The sequence below is a fragment of the Cygnus olor genome, chromosome 5, assembly GCF_009769625.2.
Source record: "Cygnus olor isolate bCygOlo1 chromosome 5, bCygOlo1.pri.v2, whole genome shotgun sequence".
NCBI lineage: Eukaryota > Metazoa > Chordata > Aves > Anseriformes > Anatidae > Cygnus > Cygnus olor.
The window spans coordinates 47899502-47927411 of NC_049173.1; the positions used below are offsets into that span (position 1 = coordinate 47899502).

Below are 27910 nucleotides of genomic sequence, written 5' to 3' on the forward strand. Positions count from 1 at the left end.
GGTTAGATTTTGATTCAGTTTACATCCTCCACATACAACTTTCATATTTTCTTGGTTCTTGCAGGCTGTTAAAATTTCAGGAAAAAAAAATAAGCTGGAAAAAGAAGAAAGCATATGTATTCTTTGCTTTGTGCAAATCCTAACCTTTCTTGAAAGATCAGTTCTTATAAGAAAAAATCCCAAAAGCCCTTAAAAAAGCCCTTACTGTTCATTCCAGTTCATGACTTACTCTCATTCCAGTTCATGACTTACTCTTTTTATGGTATCTCCCAAAACCAGAAGCTTAAAAAGAAAAAAAAAAAAAAAAAAGAAGAAGAAGAAGAGCAGACTGAGAACTGCTCCCAGATGATAATAAACTGACTCAAAAAAGTTGAGAACAAGCTGGATCAGCCCTCTCACAGATGGGAGTCTTTACTGCTTTAGTCCTAAGAAACGCTGGTAAATTATTTGGCATTATTAAAGATACCAACCACAAGAAGGATCTGCAAAAATTTGTATTTCCAACTTTTCATCATCTGGGATCCTGCAGTTGTTAGTGGTCCATGAGTCACTGCTAATATTTAAATGTAATATATTCATTTGAATAGGTGCATAATGGAGTAATCTTCAAGAATGAAATAATTGCCACCCATAAGAAAAAAATGATGGTTTCATATGCTGACATAAGTAATCAAAACATCTCTTTTACTTGAAGAAGATCTTTTAAGCTGTAATCATAGACACAGGGTACTGCAGATATATCAGGTCTGTCTCACCACTATATTAGTCTGGCTTTATTCAAGTGCAACTCTATTGAAAAAGCTGGAGGTACACCAGCATAAAATTGAGCTCTTTGCCCACCAACACAGCTCTGTATTGCCTTGTGTCCTGCTTAGTCATTTGCACCACACAAGGAAGCTGCACAGAATTATGTATCTGATTTTCATTGTGGGATTTCAGTAGACATTTGTGGTACATTAAATGAGTATGCAGTATGGTAGGCAAGCTGTCCCGCTATCTTACTCAAGTGCTTTAGCTGATGGAGCGTAGTTTGTTGTCGAAAAATGGTTAAGTATTTACTGAAGGTGATGGACTAGGGTTTCTTAGTGCAGTCAAAGTACTTTCCAATATCTGGCCCTTTTTGGTTAGCATCTGGAATTCAGGACTGAGATAGGTTTTAGAATGTAGAAATAAACATTGCCAAGACATCAGAAAACACAGTATAATCATATCTTGCTATGTGACTTTTTGAAGTATAGGTTAGTAGGTGGGAGACACCATTTTATATATAATAATTCTGGTCCAAGCTTTTATGATTAACATTTCACATGTTTTCAGTAAGCAGAAGAGGAGTAGGTTCATGCAAATCTGTGCATCTCCCAGTTTCTTTACATATGCGTGCCATCTGTACCTTCCATCAACAGTGCTCCCAAGCAAATGGTAGAATGGCATTTCAGTGGCTTTCTTCCTGCAAATGTTCAAAGTTACCAAGTAAATTATCAAACCTCAAAATAAAAATAAAAAAAGCAACTGAAAAACAAATGAGATGTCTAGAAAGTCAGAAGTTGATTCAACATTTCCTATTTATGCACACAAAAATGACAGCTTAATACACTTTTTCCCAAAAGAGGCAAGAGTTTAGTGTGTAGTATCCCCCTAACCACTCAGCACTCTCCAAGCATAAACTCAGTAAAGCTTATATAAACTAACGGCAGAACCTCACAGCTGCTGCAAAACTTTGTGGGCCAAGCTCATTTGGTTTAAGTGGAACAAAAAACATCAAGGTCAAAATAGGGGTTCAGTCTGACCCTTCCTTTTTCCAGATAATGTATGGGGCCTTTCTATTTGTCTGATGTACTTTAAGTCTAAATAATGAAAATGTGAACACACATTCCACATCCCTGCGAAGTTAAGTAGTATATAAACAGAGAAACATGCCATTTTATCACTGAAGTGAAAATGTATGGGTGAATAACTGTTTTGAGTTACTTCTAAGCTGTGAGATTCCTGGCTGTTTCTTTTAGTTTGAGCTGGAGTTGTCAGCAGGTTGTCTTATTGTTCCTTTTGCTATATACCTTGAGAGCCTTCATCTAAAACACAGTGCTGGTGCGTATGCATAAGCTAGACAAATAAATATCAATCATCTCCCAGATGGTGATAATATGCCCCATGGGAATGGAGCATAGACTTGCTTTGACACTTCTGCCTGTGTGTACACACATACGTGCATTGCATTTCTGAGCTTTCCAACAATCCAGCATCCTTTGCTCTTCTCAAGTTGTGCATTCAGCTACACTTGTGCTGGTATTACTGTGTACTTCTTGTGGATAATGTGCCGCTGAATATAGAGTCTGCTGTTTGGTCCTTTTGCATAAGTCAGATTTTCAGGTCTTTCAGATTTTGGTGCTTGCTATTTGATTTTATTCTGCAACTTTTATGGATCTGGCTTAGCATGTGTAATCCAGAACCCAGAATTACATATCTCTGTTCCTCATAAGATGAAGGGGGAAAGTGAACTGCCTTAGGGTGGGCCTCATGGTAGTGAGTGCCCTGAGCACAGAAACTCCTTTGCTGTTCAGCAGGAAACTATTTCAATTCTACAGCTCCTTCTCCTGGGTTTAAGTGCCTAACTGTGCGCTGCAGCGAGGTATTTCCCTGAAACCTTTCCTGGAATAAGGTACTTATGTCATTTTCTTGGAAACTATCATGGAGATCATTCCTTTCTTTGAAAGTATCGCCAAGAAAGTACTGCCAAACCATTTTATGCAGTCTTCACAACCCCAGAATATGAATAGCCCATTCCCTGCTCTCTTGGCTGGGTTTCAGGCCCATATGGCCCAACTGCCCTGAGGATCCCCTAACCGCTAAACTATACTTGGAGCAGGGAACACTTCTAATCCCTCCTGTTGAAGCCATTCTACTTTGTCAAAAGGACTCGCTGGAGCAGAGAGGCTGAGGGAAGGTGAACTGAAGGAGAACACAACTAATGAGAGTCCTTGGTCAGTAACTGGGGAGGGATCCTGGGTTCTGCTTCCTGTGTTCCTGCATTGGTGGCTGTTGGATGAGCAGTCACTGAGCATAAGAAGATTGTAGGCCTCTTTTCTTTTGCATTGCTTTCTTGTCCAAATGATTCTTGAACTCTGGCAGGCTCGGTGCCATGGCCACTTTCCTTCTCGATTTCTAGAAAGAAAGGTTTCTTTTTCTATTGTATTTTCTCAATTAGAGGAAACAAAATAGTATGTTAGTGAATTATTATTTTAAGAGAAAACCGAAGCTAGTTGATTATTAATGCTAAAACAAGCAGCATTGCCTTTTAATTTTGCATTCATGGGTTCATCCTTCAATACATATAACTGGCACAGCTCAGCAGTGGAGCTGTCCTAATTTCCATCATCTGTGGCCGGGTTTATCATACATTATCAAGTAATATATTACTTACATTATAATTACAACTTTAAATCACTAGAGACAACAGCAAAACTGTTCAGTTTGCCATGCAGCTAAGCACAAAATAAAAACCCAGCTCTGCTACAGAGCACATGGTGCTTGCAAAGAAAACAAAAGGGGTGGCAGGAAACTGCACTCCAAAGTAGACTGCAAGTGATAAAACTGGTTTGGTAAAGTAAAGCACAAGTGGAAAATAAATTTGCTTTGAAGTTTTACTCGAGCGTCTTCTCCTGGAACAAAGAAAATGGTATCTAGCTAACATAGAAAAGAATAGAAAAGCACAAAAAGGTGTACTTTTTGATTGTTTATTTGCTTGTTTTGGGTAGCACTGAGGGTTTTTAGTTACCTTGGCTTTGCATTTCTTTTGCTCTTGTAGGTGAAAGGTAGACTAGATCCCTTAGGGTAGATCACATTTACTTGGCTATTTTAGAGCAACTCAGTTATTCTGAATCTAGTGGAAACTGCCAAAGTGAGTATTGGAATTGACTTCTGAAAGCATAATAAGCTGGTAGGTGAAGCTGGTAATTTGAGTTTCATGTAAGACAATAGATGTTTTCACTGGCACCATGTACTTGTATCCACCATGCAAGGACTACAGAGCAAGGCAGCGTGCAAGACCTGTCTAGATGCTACACAAATGATTCATAAGCAGGACTGGCTCAGACAGGGACACAAGCAGGGGTCCAGGTCCCCAGCCACTTCCTCTGTTTCTCGTGCTGCTCTTCACAGCCTGCTTTGGGAGGCAGCAGTTGAACAAGAGCAAGGAGCAGCCCACTGCACGCTGTGGATTTGACCCCTGATACACCTATGCCAGGTGTAACTACTGACAGTTCGAGGTCCCCCTGGACAGCTGGGTTATTCCCTCAGCAAGTTAACGATGCTGTCTTGGCAGTGTTTCCCATCACCTACTAAGGAGTACAGCCATTCTGCTTTTCCTCCTCACGCTTCTCCTTGTCTCTCCAAGAATGAGGATAATCCTTTCTGCCTCAGCATTTCAGTCTTGCCTGAGGAGTTACCTGCATCTTTAAGCTCTAAGTCCTTCTCAGCAGCACTGCTCTCCATGTTATAGATCACCATTTTTTACCCTTGTCTATATTTTTTTTTCATACAGATGTACCATTTTAATCAGTAAGATGGTCAACACTTAACCCTGCTCCAGATTTTTCTCTCTGAATGTTCTGTTCTTACCTTTACTTACTATTCTGCTAGTCCTTGTTAGAGGTACAAGGTAGTTTGTTTATTTGTTTATTTATTTATTTAATTATTTTGTTTTAACAATTTTTTTTAACTGATTTTGGAACATTGGCAGAAACACTGAAAAGGATTAGGCCATGGCACAATACCCTAAAATGCCATCAAGCCAGTTGTGATTCTCCACATAAGAACTACTCAGCCCATTCCCAATGCATTTAACCGGTGCCTTATTGTCATTTTGTAACACTGTTTATAACCAGTGTTGTACATTACTACAGAATTACTTGCAATCTCTATTAAGAATGAAATCAGGTTTGTTTGACAAGATTCATTTCTTGTTAAATACATTGAATGACATGAATTCTTTTTCTTTTCTTTATTTTCTTCTTAGTTGACTCCTACATCAACTGATTCATTATTTTATCTAAGGCTGAGGTCAACCTTACTGACCTGGTGCTGCCTGTGTCATCCTGTGTGCCCTTTCTGAATACAGCACTCTTGTATTTCATGGGAATCTTCCTGGTATTCCAAGATACTTTAAAGATACGCCAGAGGTTTTCTTCAGACAGATCTACAGGATTGCTTGGGGCCAAGTATCTGGGCTGCCAGATTTAAAGTATTTAATAGTAATTGACGCTGTTTGCCATCCTCTACTGAATTAGTGGACGTTATCTTCAAGTGAAAAAAGTACTTTAACCTTTTTTATTCCAGTATGGGATAGAAATATTTACTGGATGTTTATCTCATCTCTATCACTACCAGCGTTATCTCCAAAAAACATTGACCAGCAGAAGCTTTCTCGTGTTTGTAAGTGTATCTCTCAAGTATAGAAAACTGACGTTTTTAGCTTCCCTTACTCACTGCTTTTCACTGCTTTTAATATTTATTGATTGCTATTGGGTCTCTTTTGTTTCTGTTTCATTCCCTGTTAAGCGACATTATTTATGTGCAGAAAAAAAACCTGGATATATACAAGTAAGGTCTCCTTGCTCCATTTTAAGATTGCCTTGAAACTCCCAAAGTCTTTCAGTTTCGCTGAAGGAATGCAGAAATGTGAGTCATTGATCCACAACTGTGGATTATTGAAGAGTGAAGAATGAAAGTCTACCACGCTGAATATAAGTGCATGACATGAAAGATACGAGTAGGGAAGGGAGTACTCTGTAGCTTGCCTGTAAGAGAATCACAGTTGCCCCAGCTTGGTGATTTTGGAGTAAGTTGCTTAGATTTTGCTTAAAGAGTGAGACAGCTACTGTTTCATTTATCTGGTTCATTAAGTTTAGACTATATTTGTCTCTGTTTGCTTTTCTACTTGTGCTTGGAGTGCGTCTATCTGTGCTCTGTTTCACAGATCCTGGAGTTTATTTGCCTGAGTTTGCTTTCCATTGCCTTTAGACCATGTTTGCACTAAGCTCTGTTTCATTCAGTCTGGACTTCATGGGCCCAGGTTTGTTCCACAGCATTTGGACTATGTTTGTTTTGCTTTCCAGAGCCTGGGAATGTGGCTGGATGTGGCTTGCCACTGCCTAGCTGAGTGTCTCTGTCTGTATTGTGGTTACCCTGAGTGTGCTCCTGCGCTAGCTTGGCCTTTGCTGGCCTGTCTGATAGCATCTGCCCTGCCCTGTGCCTTGCTTCTGGATTTATTTGGTTTACAGGAAGGGGGAATCCGAAATAAACTGAGGGTGCTTTAAACTCAAGGTGGATTGTCAAGATCAGAGTACTTTCGTTGCTGTTTCCCAACCAACAGCATGGAAATCCTACCAAAACACACTGCACCCTTCCAGACATGTAGAAATACATTTCAACACAATTTATTATTTTTTTGCCAGCAGAAAATGACAATTAAAGGCAATGCTGAGGAATATCCTCTGTTAGCCCGCTAATATCATAGCTTATATAAATGAAGTCAGTGAAGAATTTGTCCCAGCTCTGATACAGATGAAACAAATTTATGTCAATTCAGAGGGGTTGTGCTTACCAAACTCCTGACCAAACACGGCCATCCCCAACTTGCCCTATCTTTAATTAAAATAGACAAGGAGAAAAATTAACCATGCTCTATTATCCTTACTTCTTAAGAATGGAAATGGAAAATGCTTTCTTTAATTGGAAATGAAGATGTTTTCTTACCTCCCTCAGACTATTAGGCTGATTTTTAAATTTTCATATTTCCACTTTCTCTTTTTCCTTCCAACCTAGATCTGGTTTTCTGCATCTTAACTGGTGTGTTGCCTCAGTGATCACTTCTCCATGCCTTCTGGAGATAAGGGTTTTCATACAAAGGTGAACATCCTTGGACGGTGCTGTCTAGAACAAGTTGCTTCAGGGAATTAGAGATAATTTCTTACCTGCTCAAACAATGTCTTTTTGCTTTCCACCCAACACGAGCTTGACCGTGCAGCATATGTTGCTCTGCTACAGTCATTTTAAGCATTATGTTATTTTACGTGTTATAACCTTATACCATTTTGCTAATATATGCATTGATGTAAGGCCATTATTTCTAGTATTTTATCTGCTTTCTTTCAAAAGGGAAGAAATATTATCATGTTGTGACATAACATCTGAATTTTGTTGATTTTGAGTAGTTGATATTTTCACTCTTCAGTGAAATACTAAAAATATACTAAAATAATAAAGATACAAATATCCATTGATAGATCTGAAACATTCACTGGACTGATTTCTAGAAACATTTGGTGATCAGCTTGAGTCTGGAAAAAGATGAAAAATAAGGAGTCCTATCTTGCATCCAGAGGAAAAAAATCAACCCTGATTTTAGATAATGAATGTATCAAGTTAGGGTAACTGATTTTCCTATTATGGGAAAAGGATCATTTCGACATAGGTCTTTAGTAGATTTATTACAAGACATAGTAAAAGTCCTATAAAAGTAGATGATCTTAACTGGCGTGAGAGTTTCCTCTTTACAGAAAGTGGATGTGAATTCCTCCTGATTTCAAACATCAGCTCAGTTAATAAATAAAAACCTGCTATTATTGTGATATCACAGCTACTTTCTGCAGGTAGAAAGCTAGTGTTTATCAGCCCTTAAAATTATACAAAGGGAAGTGGAAAAAAATTAAGCAGCAAGCGAGGCAAGCTGTGAGAAGATCTTGTTGAAAGCTTTCTTCTGTTGTGGAATCCCCTGTTTGTTTTTCCACTGCCATCATGAGCAGCTATCTGAAAGCAAACTGGGAAGAAGTCTGAGCAGAGCTGGGTGATCTAGCACACAGGTGTTCATGTCTTTTCTAGCCAGCACACCTACCCAGGGGAAGGATGGGCAGGGAATCCCCTGCTGCAGGTTAGGTGCTTAGGACCTACTTCTTCTCTCCAAGACTCAGGATGTTATTTTCTTCAAGTTCAAAGTCCAGTCAACTTTGTTCCTTCACTTATATACCTAAAATTAGGTAAGCGCATGGTTATCTTCAGACTTCAGTAAAAATAATCAGCCCTGGACAAGTGAATGGTTAAGAATGTGTGGTTTGGGAAATGTTGATACTGGTGATTAGTAATAATTAGCAATCTCTTACCTCAAGTCTGATTTTAAACGCTATCAAAATGTGCTGCCATTGCATGTAGAACCTTTTTATATGGCCATTTATCAAACCCATTTTCATAACATGTCCCAAAACCTAATTTAATGCACATTTGCATCACTATTTCTTACCCAGGCAATAACGTTTCTTCCACTAACCTGGATTTTCAATCTTCAAAGTACTGATTTTATTCAGGTTATATAAATTATAAAATTTTTAAGCACTTACTGACTAGGTAAGTCCAGTCCTGCTTTCATCGCTGAGTTAATACTTCCACTGACATCAGTTCATCACATTTAATTTAGTAAAGGACCACTGGAATAGATTCACTGGGCAGACAACTCAGCTTATTTTTTGTAATATTTTTCTTGGCATGAAGTTTAGCTCAGTTTTCTTTTCCAGGCCTGTAACCAGCTGTCAAAAATAAATAAATAAACATATAAAAAAAATACTAATAAAAAAAATGATAGCAATGAGATTCTCCAAGAAATGACCAAACAACCTAGGAAATGTGGTGAGTACTATGGTAACACAAGAAACATGCGGTGGTGTTTGGATCCATGTTGAATCCAAAGGGGCTACAGGCTGGCAATTCATATATCCATCTTCTAACTAAAGCTACTGTGCAGCTGTGGTTAAAAAAGAAAGATGCAGGCAATTTAGATGTGTTCCTAATGCAGTGTTAGGTAAAATACCGTCCATTTCTAGCATCACTAGGGCAAATACTATAGCTAGATATTTTTACTCCATCTTTTCTGTGGTTGAACTGATGGCATATAAAGGTTTTTGACTGAAAAATCATCATATTTCTGGTTTTCAAATAGAGAGCAAGTGCTGTCTAATGATTTATGTATTAGGAAGATATTCTCATTTTCCACATGCTGTCTGGCTCTGGTTGCTTTTATGAGATGTTTGGAGAATGCTTTTGGGGGAAAAAAAGAGAAAAAAAGATCAGAGGGGGCCAAACCTGGTGATAAGTTAGACCCAGTGCAATGTATTGCTTTTCCTCAATGTTTTCAATGGCAAGGAAACAGCAAGTTACATGAGACTCTGCCTCATGGACCCTTGGCCAAAAGTCTGAGAGCCACAATTTGTTCTGCGGGAAGTTGAAGCTGGGAGATGCATACAAGAGCAGCCCCTGTAGACCAGCCAGGGGATCCACGTGGGACTTCCACACTCTCCCAACAGTCCTGGTATTTGCAGTTAAATGACTGTTAGTCAGGAATTGTGGCTTCAATATGCAAAATCCTTTGGCCAAAGCAGAAAACAGTGGCTAAACATCAAACGAATGAGTGTCTGGGTTAAGAGTGTAAACACAGCACATACTTTAAACGTCAGTAATAAACCATACTCCTGTAGTGGGGTACCCATTTGGTACCCATGCTAGTTTAATTTTACTTTTTCTTGGCAAGATCAAGTAGGTATGTTGATTGAATAGATAGAATGGAATAGTCTTTGCACTTTTTGGGTTTCACAGGAGAAAAACTTTGAACTGCTTATTTCTAGTCCATTTGTTTAATAATTTATTTTTATTACCACCTTTCTTTGTACTCATAGACTTGAATAGCTATTGGTTACTTTAGGTGAACTAATGGTCTAATAGGTCAGAGGATCAGAGACCTTCTGAAGGGCTAAGACCACCCACTCCTCTCCTTTCAGACCTCACTAACTTAAAAAAGATATATTTCTTCAAGTTTCAGAAAGCACTTTTCACAATGCCCAAAGCCAGGAAGGTCCTCCTTCTATTGATCCATTTTATATTAAAAATCCATTGAGAAATCCTGAAAAACTTGAAACATTCAAATATTTTTTCTGTTGTTAACTCTGATATGTGCTGAATATATTATTCTGAGTGTGTTAATGTAAATAGATAAGAGAAATAGTGAAAATACCCCTTGGATCACACACCGGTATATTCCAAATGCTATGCAAGTTAAATTCAAATCTTACACAGAAAAATTCCTGCTGTTTGGTACGGAACGGATTCAGCCTAACATTGTAGTCTAGATTCATCTCAAATAATTTTGGATACCTACCTGAGGTACCTAGAGTAGTCCTAGAGAGTAAATCTGTCCTGTCATGTGGTGGTGTGTACATGTCTCTTTAGTAACTTCACAAAAAACTCTTTAAGTGCCTGCCATTAGATATGAACAAAGTGATGCTTAAAATCCCAGATTTAGAGATTTAGAAAATTTACATTCATCCGTGGAGGTAGGGCTGAAAGTCATATTTTTTTAACTCTTCTTCTACTTTACATGCTACCTCACATTCAAAAGAAACCTTAAATGTCTCAAATACAATTCAATGTGTTACAAATGTCCCAGCTGCCAAAAGGATGCATCATTTTGATGGAGGGGAAATGATTCGCTCAGCCATGAAGAGGAGAGGAAGAGAAGCAGTGGCCTTGAGACAGGATGTGGGAAACCTATGACAAAGTTTTTAAATTCTTGATTTAGAGGGTCAGACATGCCTGATGACACAAAAACCTTCACTTGGTTGCCTCCCTCTGAATATTAAATCCCAAATATTCAACACTGAGAGTCTACAGGTATCACAACTGCACAAGACATACTGTTTCTTTGGCAGAGCAATAGCCTAGCTACATTTAGCCTTACCCACATCCATTTGTTTAAGTTATAAAACCAAAAATATTTCAGTATTCTTGGGACTGTGCCTAGCTACTTAAATCTTTGCAATTTAATTTAGTAATAAAATAAAATAAAAAAAAAAGAAAGAAATTTACTGGAGAAATTTTAGATACAAGAGAAACACGTGAGTGTGATTTAAGATTACAGGTGCAGGTAAGTTTTACTCCATCATATATTTGGAATTTTTTAGTGGAAATGGATAGAAAAAAGTAGCTTTGAATTCTGTATTTAAAGTGTTCCCTGAGGTATCAGTAGACCACAGCAGTTTCGTTTCTGGAGTATTTGCAGTTCCCTTCCCTTCCCTTCCCTTCCCTTCCCTTCCCTTCCCTTCCCTTCCCTTCCCTTCCCTTCCCTTCCCTTCCCTTCCCTTCCCCAGAGTGGGGAAAGGCAAGCAGTTGTTAGCAGACTGAGAATGGATTGGAAAATCAGACTTGGGGAACAGATAACTGCAAAAGCAAGAAGGGGAGGTTTCTTAACTTCCACGCTGAATAACAAACATCACCACTTGAAATAAATCACTTGATTGCGGTATCATATGGTGTTTTATACCTTTTTTAGTCAGACATTATTACTCATAAACTAAATAATATGATCATTTTTTAAGAGCTGAGATCATGCCTAGAAATAAGTCCAAACATGACTAGACATTGTAATTTATTTTTTTCAACGTTTTCACTAGCCAAGAGCCAACATCTGTATTTGAAGTGGGAAGGATTTTAGAGAAGATGGGCTGTTTCTGAAGGCACCGAGGTGGCATTTCCAGGGCACTGCTGCCATTAAGCACGGGGTAGCGACAGTCTGCTATCAGGAGCGTTCATCAGGCCGTGCTAGGCCTTTTAGTGTGGAGTACTGGTAGGGGTACAGGAGCTTTGTAGCTCTATTTTTATAAAAGAAAACAAACAAACCCAAACAGAACTACCTGGTGACTTGTAGGTGAGGAAAATTCTTTACAGTTCACTTTTTGGGCCTGTAGGCCTCTCAGCGCTCTGGATCTGCACTGCAGACAGCACCCCTCAGGCTTACTAACCCTAAGCGCAGTTGAGGTCTGGGTCATTTGTATGCCACTGAAATGCTTTTGTGGTGCTCTATGGTGGTTTCTGTTAAGACACATTTAGGCCTCCTGTTCCCTCTGACTGGTACTGCTGGGTTTGAACCGAAGTGGACTTGTGAGTGCATACCCAGGGGGACTGGAGCTGGTCCAGCCCCAGGTCTAGAGGAATCGTAACTCAGCCCTGGCTTTTCCAATAAGTGTTTATAATCACTTTTAATTATGTGCATGAGAAATAACTAATTATGAAAGTGCATACCTTTCCTCCCCCAAGAAAATGTACCATAATTATTGTGCTTATTAGATTTTGTAGCTGATGTAACTATTGTTAACAGAAAAGGTACTAAACATAGAAAATATTATTTCCTTCTCCCAAGTGTTTAGTATAACAATATAAGCATTGACCGTTGTGTACTTTGGTATTATTTTCCTTTCCTGCTTATAGTCCCTTCTCATGTTTCTCCATCATTTTAGGCCCCTAATAGGGATAGGATGAACCCATTGATGTCGGCACATGGAGGCCTGCTAGTAGCATGCCTTTGGTTTTAGTCTCCTAGCAGCAGCCATTCATGTTATGTGGGCTTTCTTTTTTGGGCATTGCCCACCCCTGAAACTGACTTCAGGCATTTTTCACTGCCTGTTCTGCATGAATAGCCACAGGCCTCTTGCCAATTGTCCCCGCTTCTTGAAAGCCAGCCTCAGCCAAAGGCCTTTTCAAGTGTGATCCCAGAGTGCCACACAGGCTTTCAGGGTATTGTTGTCGAGATGAGGGCCCTGCACTGGAAAGTGGGGTCAGAAGAGAAAGCACAATAAGGGGTGATGGAGGCTTCATGCAGTCCTCAGATGCTGGCCTGTTTATTAATTTACAAAACTAATGTCACTGTCTTTAGAGAAGAGATTGAGTGAAAAAGATGCCCTTTGAAGAGGAGAACTGCTTTTGATGCGTTACCAAAACATTGGTCGCCTTATTAAATTGATTTTATGGAAGCAAGTACAGCTAATAAAAGTTCAGAAACACCAATAAAGTATTGAAGGTCTGGATTCAGTGTTTTCTTTTTTTCCTCATCAGCTCAGACACAATTCATATTAATGGGTTTTACAAGTTGTCCTTGGGCAAAAGATCTTTCCATATAATGGGTGCAAATATCTGGTCTCCCTTATGCAAGTCACACAAACCGTTAGTCAAGACAGTACAATAACGCAAGGTCTTTAACAGAACTCCTCCTCATACATAACATAATGAAATATTCATGCAATTTTTTTTATCTTTTGGTGTTTGGGGAGGAACTGAAAAGGTAAGGGTCTATGAATCTTGAATATAATATAAACAATGGCTTGCCTTATCACAGGTTTCAAAGCCAGGTATGAATGCTACTCTTGCAGTCACTGCTGGTGCAGATCAGGTGATCTAGGCAAGCAGTTCTCTGATTTGCCAGTTCCTGTAACATTAGATGGAGTCTGTTGTCTAGTAGTACATAAAGTTTACATTACAGCTCTTAATCTGAGAGCCGCCTTGGGAAGAAATGCAGCTCTTTGGCTTCCCTACTCTTCCTCTTTCCCATGTCTGGTTAAGAAAGAGGCTTACTGTATCCCTTCACAGCCACATGCATGGTGGTTTTACTTTGCTGACCACCTGCCACTTCAGACTGCTAGCTCCTTTCCATTGCTCTCCTACCAGTGAACAAAAAGACAAAGATATTGCTCTTTGAATCTCAGGTCAGCTCACAAAGCAGTCTGTCATGCAAAGTTGAATCTTGTTCTCTTATTGTCCTAAGAAACCAAACCAGGACAAGTGTCTTTATCTGCAAATGGCTTATCGCTTCCATGAGTGATTGTTGTCAGAAACGGCTGGAGATATGCGATGACTATCATTGTGGATGCTACTTAGGATTTAATTTAGGGACCTCCAAAGCCACAAGTCTGAAACTCTACAGCTAGAACTAAAGATGACTGTCATTAGATTTGTATCCTTTGTATGCTGAATGCAGAAGGAAGGCATTGCAGTCTGACCAGTGGGTTACAGATGCAAGATTAGGAGTCAGTTTTAAACGTGGCCATAAATGTATGATTGAATTTTAAGTGCTTTCAATTAATGTAGATCAAAAGAGACTTTTGTAGTTGGACAGACTTTCAAAAGTACCAGACTTTGAGCATAAATCTGTCCAGTCTTCCTTTGTTTTTCATAACTTGTCTTGCCATGTTTGTTAATTATGGAAGGCATTTATGACTTGCTCTGTCTCATCCAGTTTCTTCTCTTCTTTAGTGCTCCAGCAGTGAAGTCAGCAGTTTTACAATCCACTGCCTTGAACCTTGAAAGTCATTTATGGACGGCAAGTGGGTGTAAATTGCTAATGGTGGCATTTTAAGTCTACTCTGTATGCAAGGCAATGCAGATTGATCCATGGAAGAGAAATAGTCATAATGTAGTCACCCTCCTGGTAGCAGAAAATAATTTAAAAGATTATCATCCTTCCTTTAAATGATAATGCAGAACAAATAGGTTTATGATGAGGAAGGCTCTTGCCTGAAAGCAAATACCACTATATCACTCAGTACGGTAAACACTGGTAATTTTAATGATATGCTTGATTCAGTTTTCAACTATGCCACAGACAGTACAGTTCACTGATCCACACAGATTCAGTGTTAGTCTCCATTAATCTCTCAAATACTTATGCTCCTATTTGGTTATAAATGTTATGGTTTTATATGTTTGACATCACACAAGTGGTTTTTTTACTCAGCAGAACACTGAATTACCAATTTTGGGATCTATTGGTAGCTGATTCTCTACAAATACCTTTTGTTTGGGAAAGAGACAGTATATTTTCAAACACAAAATTCTCTGAAGAATAAGCAGACTGATTAGTGAATACTTTTGTGGTCTGGTGTTTTGTATTTGCAAATATCTATTAATAAATAAAGAGTTGTGAAGGGCTTTTGCATATATCATCCTTTAATTAGAATTGGCTGATTTGAAAATGGCTTCTTGAATAAAGTTTAACAAGTCAGATTATGCATCATCTTATGCTTTCATTAGGAGTCTGAAAGTCAGGGTAGGTAAACAGCCAAATATCTTCATATAACAGTAAGTCATGTTTTTCTCCTATTAGCAAAGAATTAGTTGCTAAACTTACACTGCTTCAGTCAAGGTTGAAAGCTACTAACTGCATCTGAAAGTTTTATATGAAACATAGCATCTTTGCAGAAAAGTCTATCTTGAGTGCAGCAATAGGCGTGGAACAGCTCTGCAGCCTGTGGCAAGAAACCCATCACTCTTGACCAATTTGGGACTTGCCTGCACAAGACCTGTTTATTTTGGCTTTGGGTGGAGGGGAGGATTTGTCCTCCATATATAAACAACCACAGATAATAGGATGTCAATAGACATATTTCAATATTTACCTTTAAAAAATTAATCAAATTAACCACAGTAAAAATACTAAGATAGAAATATGGCAAGCTTCTTATGAATTGTTTTCCTTTTCCTTCCTTACGAACACCAATAAGCAGTCAGAGTGCCCATGAAAGCTGTTCTGGCAAACTTGGCACACTCATGGCAGAAATAAGCAGTCATGACCAGGTCAAGAAAATCCCCATTGTGGGGAAAGGTTTTATGATGGCCTAAAGGCAGTGATGGATAAAAAAAGGGTGTCTGATAAAGATAAGGGTATGAGTAATTCTCAAAAGAGGTTCAGCATTTTGGGTCAGATAACAAGCTAAACAGACTATCTAAGGTTCTCTGAGTCTCACTGAGGTAAAACTTAAGCAACAATCTTACGAGAACAAGGCTTCACATGACATTTCAGACTTCTGCTTCTGGTTCATTTAAAAAATAAATAAAACAGAAGTATGAGAATTAAATACATTATTTTAAAGGGAAGTCAATGCAACAAGCTTTATAGTTGTTAACAGTTTTAATTTGGTTATCTTTGACCATAGGTGTGATTCTGTACTATTTTATTCTCACTTTAAACCAATATCTTTTCCGTAAACAGTGGGATTGTGTGTGTGTGTGAATGTTTTTTTTTTGTTGTTGTTGTGTTTTTTTTTTTGATCCCAGACAATACCTATGTCAAATCCCAAAGCAGTACTAGCAGTGGGGCTAGTGCTAAATGGGGTTAGTATTCCCCCCCCCCCCCTTTTTTTTTTTCTGTTTGGAGCTCTTTTTCTTCCTTCACACAGCTATTTATCATCTGAAGGAAAAGGAGAGAATGGGCAAGTCAAAATAATTTTTTAGGAAAAAAATAATCAAACCTGTCTTCCTTAATCAGATACTGTTTTCATTTCATTTCACAAAATAGGTAAACTGCCAGAGAAAATTAGGTTAGCAGAGGAGTAGGATAGCATTGTTCTATCTTTGGAATAGAGGTTTAGAACAAAATGGTCAAGCTATGAGGGATGGATGCTGGTGGTATTTTGCAATGGGAAGAATACAGTCTTGCTGAATTAGGTTTTAGAGACCACATGAAATCCTTCTGCAACATACTCCAAGGACGCTATTTAGTGTATCTTAATTTAAAAGGTGATCTTGGAGGTCTCTTCCAACCTGATGATTCTGTGATTCTGTGATTAAAGCTGTGTTATATTATCTTTGATGTAATGAATGTGAAATCTCCTGTGAAAGGGGAATGTCCAGATCATATCACTATACATAGCCTTGATGGCAGGTAGGAAGTTGTTACTTCTATTGTAGATAATCTGGCATCGGACTGTGATATTTTAAACTGCTTGTAGCATTTTTCTGTCTTTCTGTCTTTTTTCAGTATTTTTAGAAAGGTTTATCCTTTTAACACATGACTTTTGGAAAGACTCAGCTTCCCAGTAAAGCTAAGGAGGTAGATGAATTTTTGGAGGGCAGTCTGGCTCTATATCTTGCAGTGGGAATTCACAGATATAGACTGGTCTGTAAAATCTGGCCCTCATTTAGTTGCCCAAATGGCAGCTGTGCTATTTTAAAGTCTTTACCTCAACTGTAATGGCTGGAAGCCTGAAAAAAATCTTAATTCTGCTTTTGAATCACTTTAATCTGCATCCCTGCTTCTACTTATGGGAGTCATTTACTGACTCCTGCCTGATTCCTTCTGTCTGTCTTATTCACACTGAAGGAGCTCCTGAGCATGGATCTGCAGATAGGCTGGGGCAAAGTTTTGTTACCTCAGAGTCCCTCATGTATGAACTGATTTCTCCTGTCATTGCTTCAACAGCAAGCTTCTTCAGCTCATAGAGACTTTGTTTTCTGTTTTTGCTTTTGCAGAGTAGTCCGAAATGATCAGAAGATACATGGGAATAGAAGCGTTCAGAAGGAAGAAGGTATGGTTTCAATTAGTATTCTGCTTTATCGGAGTCAAAATGTTTCACAGAAATACGCTAATTTTGACAGGATTCAGACATTAAAGTTTAGGTTTGGTTCTGACCAGGGAGAAATACAGTTACCTGACATAAACACTCGTGTGTGTGTTTTCTAACAGAATACAAATTAATTTTGAAATTTTGTTTTGTTTTGTTTTTATTGCAAAACAAAAAACAACATCAGGGATTCAGAACCTCTACAGAAGCAAATTTGTCATTTACTGGCTATTTCTTTGACAATTATGAACATGGAAACCAAAGAATCTGTCTCATTACCATGGTATTATTGCTCTCTTCCTAGTTCTTCTACTCTGGAAGCGTGACTGATCTGTAAAGGTTTGAATGGTAATAAAGTGTTAGGAATAGGATTTCTGTGTGGTCTCTGTGCCAGGATTGGAGAAAAGATCCAATGCAGCTAATCTGTTCAAATTTAATGAATATCCTGCTGACTTTTAAGGGAGCTGGGTGCCTGACTACCCTCTGAGACTTTAAAAATCTCCTCCTATTTTAGTAGGATTTTGTCAGGAAACCAGATCGAGCGAGTCCATACAGAAAATGCCATTGCTGTTCCTACAGGTTTCCACAAGACATTTGACCCCTCCCCTCCCTTTCTTCCTTCTTTTTATACCTCTCTGGAATGCAGATATTTTGGTTAATTTTCTCCAGCTGTCAAAGAGTCTCACAGGAAAATGACCTCGCAGAGTGACCACTTCCCTTAGTCCTTGACTTAAGTAGATTTTTTTTTTCAGAGCTTTCACCACATCATCCACATCACTGTCTGGTGTCTTTCATGAGTCAGGAAAAAGCAGAAAGGAAAAAAAAATACCCTTTAAAAAAGAGGAACCAAAGCAGATTAGTTTGAATCAGTTTTATCAGTTTTTGTTGCTATTTCAAATCAGTTTTGTGTAGCAGAAAGTTAACATTACTCATTCCCACCAAAGTGTGGGGAAATATTAGCATTTGGATACCTTCCTTATAAGATTGTTTTTTAGCATGCAATTAGTTGATTCATTTAGTAATGACAGCAGTCTCAGCAAATTTGAGAATCAGACTTCTTTATTCTTTTGTTCTTTTAAATATGCTATCCAGAGGGGAAATTTTTATTGCAGAAACAACGTTTCAAGTTTAGTTTTCTGAAATAGCATGGTGAAAAAAATCAACAAAACATGGTGTGATAGATATCTATGGCTTATGAAATATAGAAATGAAACGCAGATACCTCAAAATCTAAGGATTTATTCAGTACCATGATAAAGAGAAGGACATATGTGACATGAAAAAATTGTGATGCATTTATAGTTGGCTTCCCTCACTCCTGAGAGAAATGATGTTTTATCCTCTCTTTTATTCTTGCAAGGAATTTGAAGTTAATGGGCTATTCATAAATGTAATGTTAAGAATGTGCATCAGTCTTTGCAGAATCAGGGCCTCCCATTTCTTCAGGAAAAGGAAAATGCAGGGCCCCTGCATTTTCATTCTCAAATTCAAGTTCTGTGGTTCTCAAAAAGAGACTAAAGTTTTAGTTTGCTGTGCATCTCTTTCCTTAGCCTTTTTGTAGTACCTCTTGTTATCATATCTTTCCTCTTCCTCTGAGTGCTTTTTGTAGTTATCATGAATGCCTGGCTAGTAAGGCTTGTAGAATCCCAAGGATTTCTAACTGTAAGTTTTCCCCAAAGGCATTCTTTACTTCTTCATAATTTGATACTTTTTTCTTTTTTTTACTTTGAGTTTATCCTGTCTGCTGTCATGAGTTTTAAGTATCTGAATGAGAAGAAAAGAAGGATGGGGACTGCGAATAAACTGCAATCTTTACTATACCAGCAAATGAAATTTCTGTGCTCTCTCTAAAGGCCATGTTTACATCTGTTACGTCTGGGAGAAAGTACTTCATTCCCCTGCTGTTTGAAAGTGATATAGAGCAATTCCACATTGTAATAACTTTTGATATTCTATATCTTATGTTTTGAATGAGTATCCCAAAATCTTTCCATTTTCTATAGCTGTTTGGGAAGTCTCCTCCAGGGAATTTTAGTGAACATCTTCTTTTTGAGTGTCTCTGTGTTATATGAGTACTATATTGAGACCGTTCAAGGTGATCATGTAGCTGTCATTCATTTCTCTAATATTCCAAAGTTAGTATCACCAGAGCTTTTTTTAAGATATACTTTAGATTTTTTTTCTTTAATTTAATGCATTTCTGTACTTTAATGCTTTACTTTAATGCTTTACTTTAATTTTAGGATTTAGAGATTGATTACTTGTTCTGATCTCCAGCAACTTAGGCATTTTAGAAAGAAATTGAAGCAAAGCTTTATTGGTTTGTGGTGTCAAATAGGCTCTTTGGTATCAACATAGGCCTAACAAAGCCAGGTTCTAAAATCAGACTACTCTTGTGTGGTGACAGGACTTTGGGGTTTTCTGCCCCATACTCAGAGTAAATGTATGTCAGGGTAATGAGTTTGCATACTTGAAACAGCAGACCTGAGGTGCAAGGGGCTGAGAGTGGGTTGTCAAAGTCATTATGGCATGGGCCTGGTCCATAGCCTCATGGAGATGGGCTGGAGATGGACTAAATGGAGCTGGGGCTAGAAAATATTTGATCATTGCTCAAAGGTGATCACAAAGGGACTGAGTTAGGGTTGACAGTAAGGAAAATTGAGGTGTAGTTGTTGATTACTTGTTTTTATCCTATTGATGGCTCTAGGGTTTGCATGCAGTCTATATATCCTTGCTCTTTATATATGTGTGTGGCTATACATTTTAAGGATGTCTCAACTTTAAATGGAATAATTCTGGTTTATGATGGGGCTATACCTTTCTTCTCCTCATAGCCATAGACCACAGTAATGGATGGGAAAAGTAGCTTTGTTCATTAACACACCCAGCTGGGTCACAGACAGCTAGTTAAATAAGCTTACCAGCTGATGTGCGACTTTGGCACTGTTACTCAGGTTCAGTGTGTGGTCAAATGGGCTTTTTCAGCTGCTGATGATTCAGGTTCCTGTCTATTCCAACCACTTCTCTTCATTCATTCCCTTAACCCCACAGCTGGAACCAGATTCTGCCAAAAGATGTGGCAAATCTGAGGAAGCAGAAGGAAGAGGGATGGTGATACAATCGCTGCAAGCATGTGGAGGGTCATAAACACTTAGCTGGAATTAGCCATGGCTTAAGCACTGTGTTCAACTGTGCTCTTAGAGACACTCAGTCATACACTGATCACACTTGCTAGAGATGCCATCTTAGCTGGGGTTGTAAAGGCACATGCTTTTGGATCAACACCCTCAAGTTGTGACCCTGCTGCCACTTGGAAATTGAAGTGGCCATATTGACTATAGTGTAACTTGGGAATAAGGGAGCAGGAAGATGCTTTAAAACTGCATGCAGCATTCTTCCACTTGTACATCTACTGAATAGGCTTGACTTGATGAACAATCCCATTTATTTCAGTGGAAATTCTTTCAGCATAAGCTTTGGCTGAGGTGAATAAAAATGATGACATCTTTTCCTAAATTATTCCTCTTTGCATGAGCTGATTTTTTACAGCTAAAACCTTTGGAATTCAAGAAATATGAAAAGCACGTTTTCTGAGTCCTCTTAGCCTTAATCACAGAAGTAATGGAGAGTAGTCCTAATGGCATGATGGTCTTATATTCATGCCCTGTTCCAAATACTTGCTTATCCAGGATGCAAAATACTGCAAAATTTTAATAATTTTAATAATATGGATGATAGATATAATAGCTATTTTCTTGGAACTAGTATCTGTAAGATATTATGGCTCAGAATTACTTTACCTCTCAAAGAAAGGCACACAACTTCCATCTTGCAATTTTTTTAATCAGTCAATATAGAAAAAAGTGGTCTCAGTAAATTGTTTAACCTAGAAGGTGAGTATCGTACCTCTTGTGTTTATAAAATGAAAATGGGTTGTTTGTAGTGGCTGTGCACATACAATTACATAAACATCTCCCTATTAATTTAGATGGATTCTTTGCATAGGATATTTCAAACTCTAGAAATCATAAGAGGAAAAGAGGGGATGAAGAAGAGAATGAATACCATATTCCAACTGATAAGTGTTTCCTCACATGTATATGATTCAGGAAAAGACTTCAGCATATGTTTAACTTTAAGCATGTGCTCAGGTCTCACTGGATTTAAACATGCACTGATCGAGGATGCTTTCTTAAATAGAAGCAATATGTTGTCCCAGTGAAGTCAACTTGATTTGCCAACTGCTCAGATCCCCCTCGTGTGTGTGCAGTTGGTTCTTTAGAGCAGCTCCTGCCTCCAAAATGAATTTTGCACTTAGTGGTACGAAGTGCAGTCTGTCAAGTGACAAAGTTTTCTTCCTATCAAAATAAACAAATGTAGCATAATGGGGCTGCAGTCTTCTTTTGTAGACTATGGGAAAATAATAAATCTTTTACTATGGCATTTTTTGTGCTATCCCTTTTTTCCTGTCTTTTCCATGTGACCATTGTCTCTAAGGCCAAGGAGTTCTGGCTGCACAAATACAAGAGAAGTTGCTTTATTATGGAGGGGGAGAATAAAAGGTGTTGAATGTGACTAGGTCATATTCTTGTCAGTCTCCTGTATTTAGACTGCTTTCAGCTTAGTTTTTGGTGACAAACTGCACAGCTGTAATGCCTTACATTTACCAGCCTGCATATATGAAAGATGTGTAATGTTAACTAAGCCCTTTCCCGTCCCTCTTGGAGGACCACCCTGCCTGCAAAATCTCCAGAGGAAAACACGGCATGTCCTGATCAGAAACTGCCTTTGTTGGCAGAAATACAGTATGTTGCATTAACCAAAACAGCATTTTTAAAAACATTTTTGATGGTGGCTGCTTTTTATTTAAATATTCATTTTGCTTGTGTAAACGGATCTCATTTGGTCTTTACATCCCGACATCACAGGAGTATCTGAAAGCCTTGTTTACATTTAGCAGTGGAAATTGTTTCAAGCCTTGCACAAAACCTTCAAAACCTGATACACTCAGAGCAGAAAAAGGACTGGATTCTCCTCAGCAGTCCCCTAACAGCAGTTTTCTCTGGGATGACCTTTCTGCTGATGAAAGATATCTAATCTTTCCTCCCGACTGACAGTGCAGTTTTTCTGCTGGGTGGGAGCCGACGTGCTGTCAGTACAAACCCAGAACTGCAGGCTTCACTGTCCGGGTAGCTCTGTCCAGGGTGTAGTGCTCGAATCCTTTGGTGTTGGTGTGGTGGTTACGCTGGTGACCATTTGTGGCTTGTATTGAGTAAAAGTCATTTTCAAAACTTGTTCTGCTTCTCTAATATTGGTTTCTCTGGGCATTCACTTGTTGCTCTGTATTCCCTAGCTCCCTGACTGTGCGTTTATCAATACATGGCATTTGTTTTCCAAGTGGTAAGTGGGGCAGCTGCAATTACCATACAAATAATAATAATCATATTGTGCTGAACACAGCCATTTACTTACCAGCTGTGAGCAAGGGAAAAGCTGAGACTGTAGCAACAACATTTAAGCTCTAATTGTACGTGTAAAGGGAAAGCCTGGAATAATTGACTCCAGGGGGGTTGCTATAAATTCACAGCGGCACAACTGCATTTTGAACCTGGTCCCGGGATACTCGTACCTGAACCACCACTACAGGCTGAGGACATAACAGACATAGCTAAACACTATCCTTCTTGTTCCTTCTTGAATCATGGGTATGAAGCTTCTTGCTTCAACTGTTACTCTATGTACATGTCAGCACAGCCTAAAATAAGCTAGATCATCTACTTGATTTTGGAAGGTACAAGGTTTGTAGAACTAAACCGTTCTCTCTAACGCCATTTCAGCAGTGTAACCTCATTCCAACAAATAGGACAACTCCTGATTTACCTCAGAATAACCTCAGGGGCAGGTGGCTAATCTCAGGGTGCTGGGTTGAATCTAGGAAACTATAGCTTGCGATAGTGCTTTCGGACTGGTGATTTACAGATGGCCCTACCACTCACAAAGGTCTGAACCATAAACCTAGGGGTGACAATGAACCACTTCTTTTCTGTGTCCTGGTTTTCCCAAGTGTGAGATGGTTGTAATTATGTTAATTTACCTGTCTTGTAATTATGTTAATTTACCTACTGTGACAAGAAAATTGCTGAGGGTCTATAAAGCGGTATCAAATTTGTGGTTCTGGATGTGAAATCTCTAGGTTTAGACTTTTTTCAGGTCCCAGGACAAATGTCTATCTTTTCCAGTCCACCAGTCAGTCCTTCATTCCAGAGGCCATAAAGTAGGAACCATCCTACATCAAAATCTTGGCCTTGTTTTATGCATATGTCTAGTTTTTTGTCCCACTCTGACCATACTGAGAGGTAGCACTCTCATCTCTCTAATCTCAAAAGTTTTCTGCAAGAAAGGTAAATATTACCGTCTGCATTTTGCAGATGGAAAAACAGAACAAAAAGGTTAAATGGCACAGTCCAATATTAGAAAGAGATAACAAGCATGGGAACAATGCATATGGCCAGCAATTGTAGGCTCACTGTTCAGGATCACAGTGGAAATTCAGCTGAAGGCTAGACTCTGCATGTGCATCTAGAAGTGTCTGCTTTCCTGCGGATCTCCTTATAATGTGATGTATGTACTCACACAGCCAGGTGCAGATGTCATTATGGTAATAATATTATGGAGCTTTATTAGAGCATATTTTCCAGTCTGGTACTAATCCACTCAAATGTCCATGGAATAATACCCCCAACTTTTTTTCTTATTGTATGTCATCTCCCACTCTTCCTGTGAGATTTAGGACCAGTTTCTGGATGTATAGAGGAAGCAGCTGGCATCCTAACCTTACCCTTCTGTCAACTTCTGTCTTCAGTGGGAATGGAAGGACCAAATTCTGCCAAGTTTCTTCATACTTCTCAGGTCTGTGGGGGTTTGGGACTTTTTTTTAAGTGATGATGGTGATTTTCAGATAGTCTTATGGATCACCTTCATGCCTTTCTTTGTGCAAAATACAAGTGATTTTTTCTCCATTTTGAAAGCAATTGTATGCATTTTTTAAATTTATTTCCTGTGTTAATCTCATGTTTCCAATGAAGCTAAAGAGAGAGATAGTGAGTGTTGAGAAGGCTTTTGTTCATTTACTGTATTTGGAATATAGGAGGAATAAAACTTCATTAGCATAGAAGTCAGTTAGGTCCCATACTTTTAGCCCCCAAAGGCCTTCCTGTTTCCTTGTGTTTTGATAATACGTCTGACACACTGCTAAATTGCTGGGAAAGTTAGGAATAACATTAATTTAACAAGAGAGTTAGATTGAAAATATGCTGTAGAGCTGGACGGCTGCTTTTGCTTCTTTTCTAACTGCTTGGCATTCCTGATACTGGGTCTTGGTTTCTGTAGCCATGCAGCATATGAATCAGAGAGAACCCACCCTGTGCTTTGGCATAACTCTTAAAGCACTGACAGTTCCTCTTTCTTCAGCAGTAATTAAACAAGTAAAAACTGGTTACTTTGGTTAGCAGATATAAATGTGGAAAATATTCACAAATACATATCACTGGGCGTGTGTGTCTAAGGAATCTGGATGAGCTGTGGTTGGACTCTCCTTTCCCACATACTTACAACAAAGGTGCTTTATCCAACAAAGCAATCTGGCCAAGGTCTTTTATTTCAGCTAATTCATGTTCTCTTTTTATTTGTAAGGCTTGAAGGTTTGCTGATAGAGCAGCTCAATGCAACCCTTAGCGATAGGAGGCACTGTTGGGGATAGGACTCGGCAAGAGGAAAAATCAGTTAAAACCAGGATGAGACATTCTCATGGAACTAAGGGCCAGCCTGTCCTTAAATTTTTGTACTGATTTCTCTCTTCCAGTTAGCTGCACAATTAAAGAGTGGTTTAGCACGGCTCTTAGTTTGGAAACAATTAGTAGACCAAAAAGGTGCCTCTTACGAGAATAAATTCTCCAGTAAATAACCTGTAAATAACCTGGCATCAATGTGCTCATTGTGGGACTGAAGGGGTTGTATTGCTCTGACTGCAGGGGCAGACATATGTAGAAGCAGAGCAAAAATGAGTGCAGGCAAACCTAAACGATTGTTTAAATAACCACATCTTCTGCAAAGGAAGTATGAGCTAATGATAAAGCATTAGTGGTGTTTCAAGAACAGTGTGTTTAATTACAGCTTTCTTTCAGGCTCCATTTATGGCCATAGACTGAAGAAAAGCTCTCCCTTTGCCTCAGTGACCCCTTTGTAAAATGGGAATAATCAAACCAGAGTTTACAAATCCAAAAAAATCCTTTGTGATCACCTTCATTACCTGCTCTATACTGCGGGCTACAGAACTTCCTTGGATTAACTCCTGTCAGAACTAACACAGATATTTAGGAAAAATGTACTAGTCTGCTTTTAACATTTCTGCTAAAACACTTGGTGAATTGACCCATATTTCAAATGGTGATGTCAGCATAACACAGATCTAAAGGAGGAAGGCTAAGATCCTTATAGGATATTATCAGAGCAGTCAATACTGAGGTAAGGAGGAGGCAAGACCTAATACTTCACAGCTGAAGTGCAGGCTGGACTGTTTAGCCTAGAGTTGTCTCGCTTCAAAATCCACTTACACCTATGACTGCTGAGCTGATGATCTGCTTAGTTCATTTTATATTTCCCTAGTTTCTTTTCCCTTTACCTTTTTTTGTTGTTGTTGTTTTTTTTAAAGTTGAAAATGCTGTATCCTCACTTTGCATTTCTTGGTTTGTCTTGTGGCTCTTCCTAATGTCTAGTTTTCAAAACCCTTTGAATAGTGAACACCAAAAGTGAACTTCTTTTCATGGTACCTTGGTGAAGATGAATTCCTTGGGGGTGAAAAGTCTGAAGGGGCTATGAAATAGAGATTCTGATTTCTTGTTTCTATTTTTCTTTCATAGTCTTTGATATTTTACGAAACTAATGCTGAAAATGATGCTAAGAATATTGACAGTAATTCCTGCAATTGACATGGCTGGAGGGAGGCTCTTAATTTCTTTATTTTTTCTTGCCTACCTACAAATCTTGTCCTCATGTGAAAATGAAGGGAACAAGAATATCACATTTCTGATATGTGAATCACTTCAGGTAGTGCTCTCTGGGAGGGTATGGGGTGTGACTGGCACCTTATCAGTGCACAGGCTCTGGGAGTCCTGCCTATGCCACAGCCAGGGGAAAGGAATGACAGAGGAGGTTGCTCAGCACATCACCAAGAGGGGCTGTTTACACGTCCTATGCAGTGATTCAAAAGTTACTTGAAATGAATAGGAGTTTCTTTGTTGGATTCAGCAGGTTCTAGACCTGATAGTCCCAGACCAAGTGAGGACATTTTTGGTCTTCTTTATATTTAAGAAAATAGCTTCAGTTTATTCCTGAAAGCTATTTTATTTTCCTCAAATTACCCAATTCATATTCACCTCCTGCAGGGTTCTTTTTTCTCATTGCTGTTTATTACACACAGAAGATTTGCCTCTCCTCTAATTTACCCCCGTGGTACAACTCTGCTAACTAGAGAGGAGAAATTCCAGCTTTATACCAAAATAAGCAAAAGAAGAAATGGTGCCAGATTTATCTTTGGTGAGTAGCTTGCTTCTCTTTGCCTGGAATCATCCAGCAATACCACAACTCAGAGCTGCAGTCAGACATCCAAATATAACAAATATTTCTGGGTTTGCATATTACGCTCTCCTGCTCCTCAGATTCAGGCCAGGAGGAAGAGGAAGATTATAAAAGAAAATGTACGCATGAATATTTTAACAATCTCCTGTGTTAGGAAGGAAAAGATGTAAAGAGCAGATGACTGATTCATGGTGTTTCAGTTTAAAATATGGTGTAGCTCTTAAACGGGGCGCTTACAGTAAATACATTTCACACCAGATGTGGCCTCAAATGTACATGACTTCGAATTTTCCTGCGCACAGTAACCATCAGTTCTAGGAGCCCGAGGATCCCCAGGTTTCAAAAAGACGATTCCTGTTGTAGCTGTCCTGCCCAAGGGGTGCCGGCAAAAGGAACATAAAGGCTGGGGAGGCTGCTGACCCCTAAAAATCTCAAGCTTCAAATAGGCTATGAAACATAGATGCCAGTGTTCTGCTTCCAGGCACTGAATAATGCCTTTTGTTCCCAAACCACATGTCCTTGCACTGGGAGGAGCGGGCGCCATTAGAAGAGGTGATCTTCCATCGACCCCGTAACATGCAAGCTCAGCAGATGCAGAAGAGCCCATAGGATATTTTCTTTCTCAAATGGATAATGCATACATTGGTTATGTTGTTATAGAGTGCAAAAATTGAATGGGGCTTCTGATTCCAGCTGAAAAGATAACAACTGCCTACATGGTTGCCTCTGTTAAATGCCTGCAAGTCATCAGGGCCAGATAGATATAGATTTTATGATTTCTGTCATTCACCTGATGCCACGCATATGCATGGTTTCTAGAAAGATTTAAAAGAAACTGCACTGAAGTAAAAAAAAAAAAAAGTTTACAGTGAATGAGTTAGATGTGGATATCCAGTTATAGAAAGACGCTGAGTATACAGAAAGATTTTGAGTACATTAGTATCAGCAGAGTGTTTAGCCAAGAGTATATTACTTTTGGAACTGAAGTTGGAATTGTAGTTGAATGGGGAAAATAGGAAGCCGAGCTTGTGCACATGAATGGGCAGCTCCGATGAGACCTGTTAAGGAGC

General features: G+C 38.9%; 1 long non-coding RNA gene across 1 annotated transcript in view; it reads left to right on the top strand.

Annotated features, from left to right (window-relative positions):
• The window catches only part of LOC121070894, a 255648-nt gene that overhangs the window by 129961 nt on the left and 97777 nt on the right, over window positions 1–27910 (top strand). Inside the window, exon 8 of the long non-coding RNA XR_005820282.1 lies at window positions 17113–17168. This is a non-coding gene — a long non-coding RNA (uncharacterized LOC121070894). The remainder of the gene's footprint in view (window positions 1–17112; window positions 17169–27910) is intronic.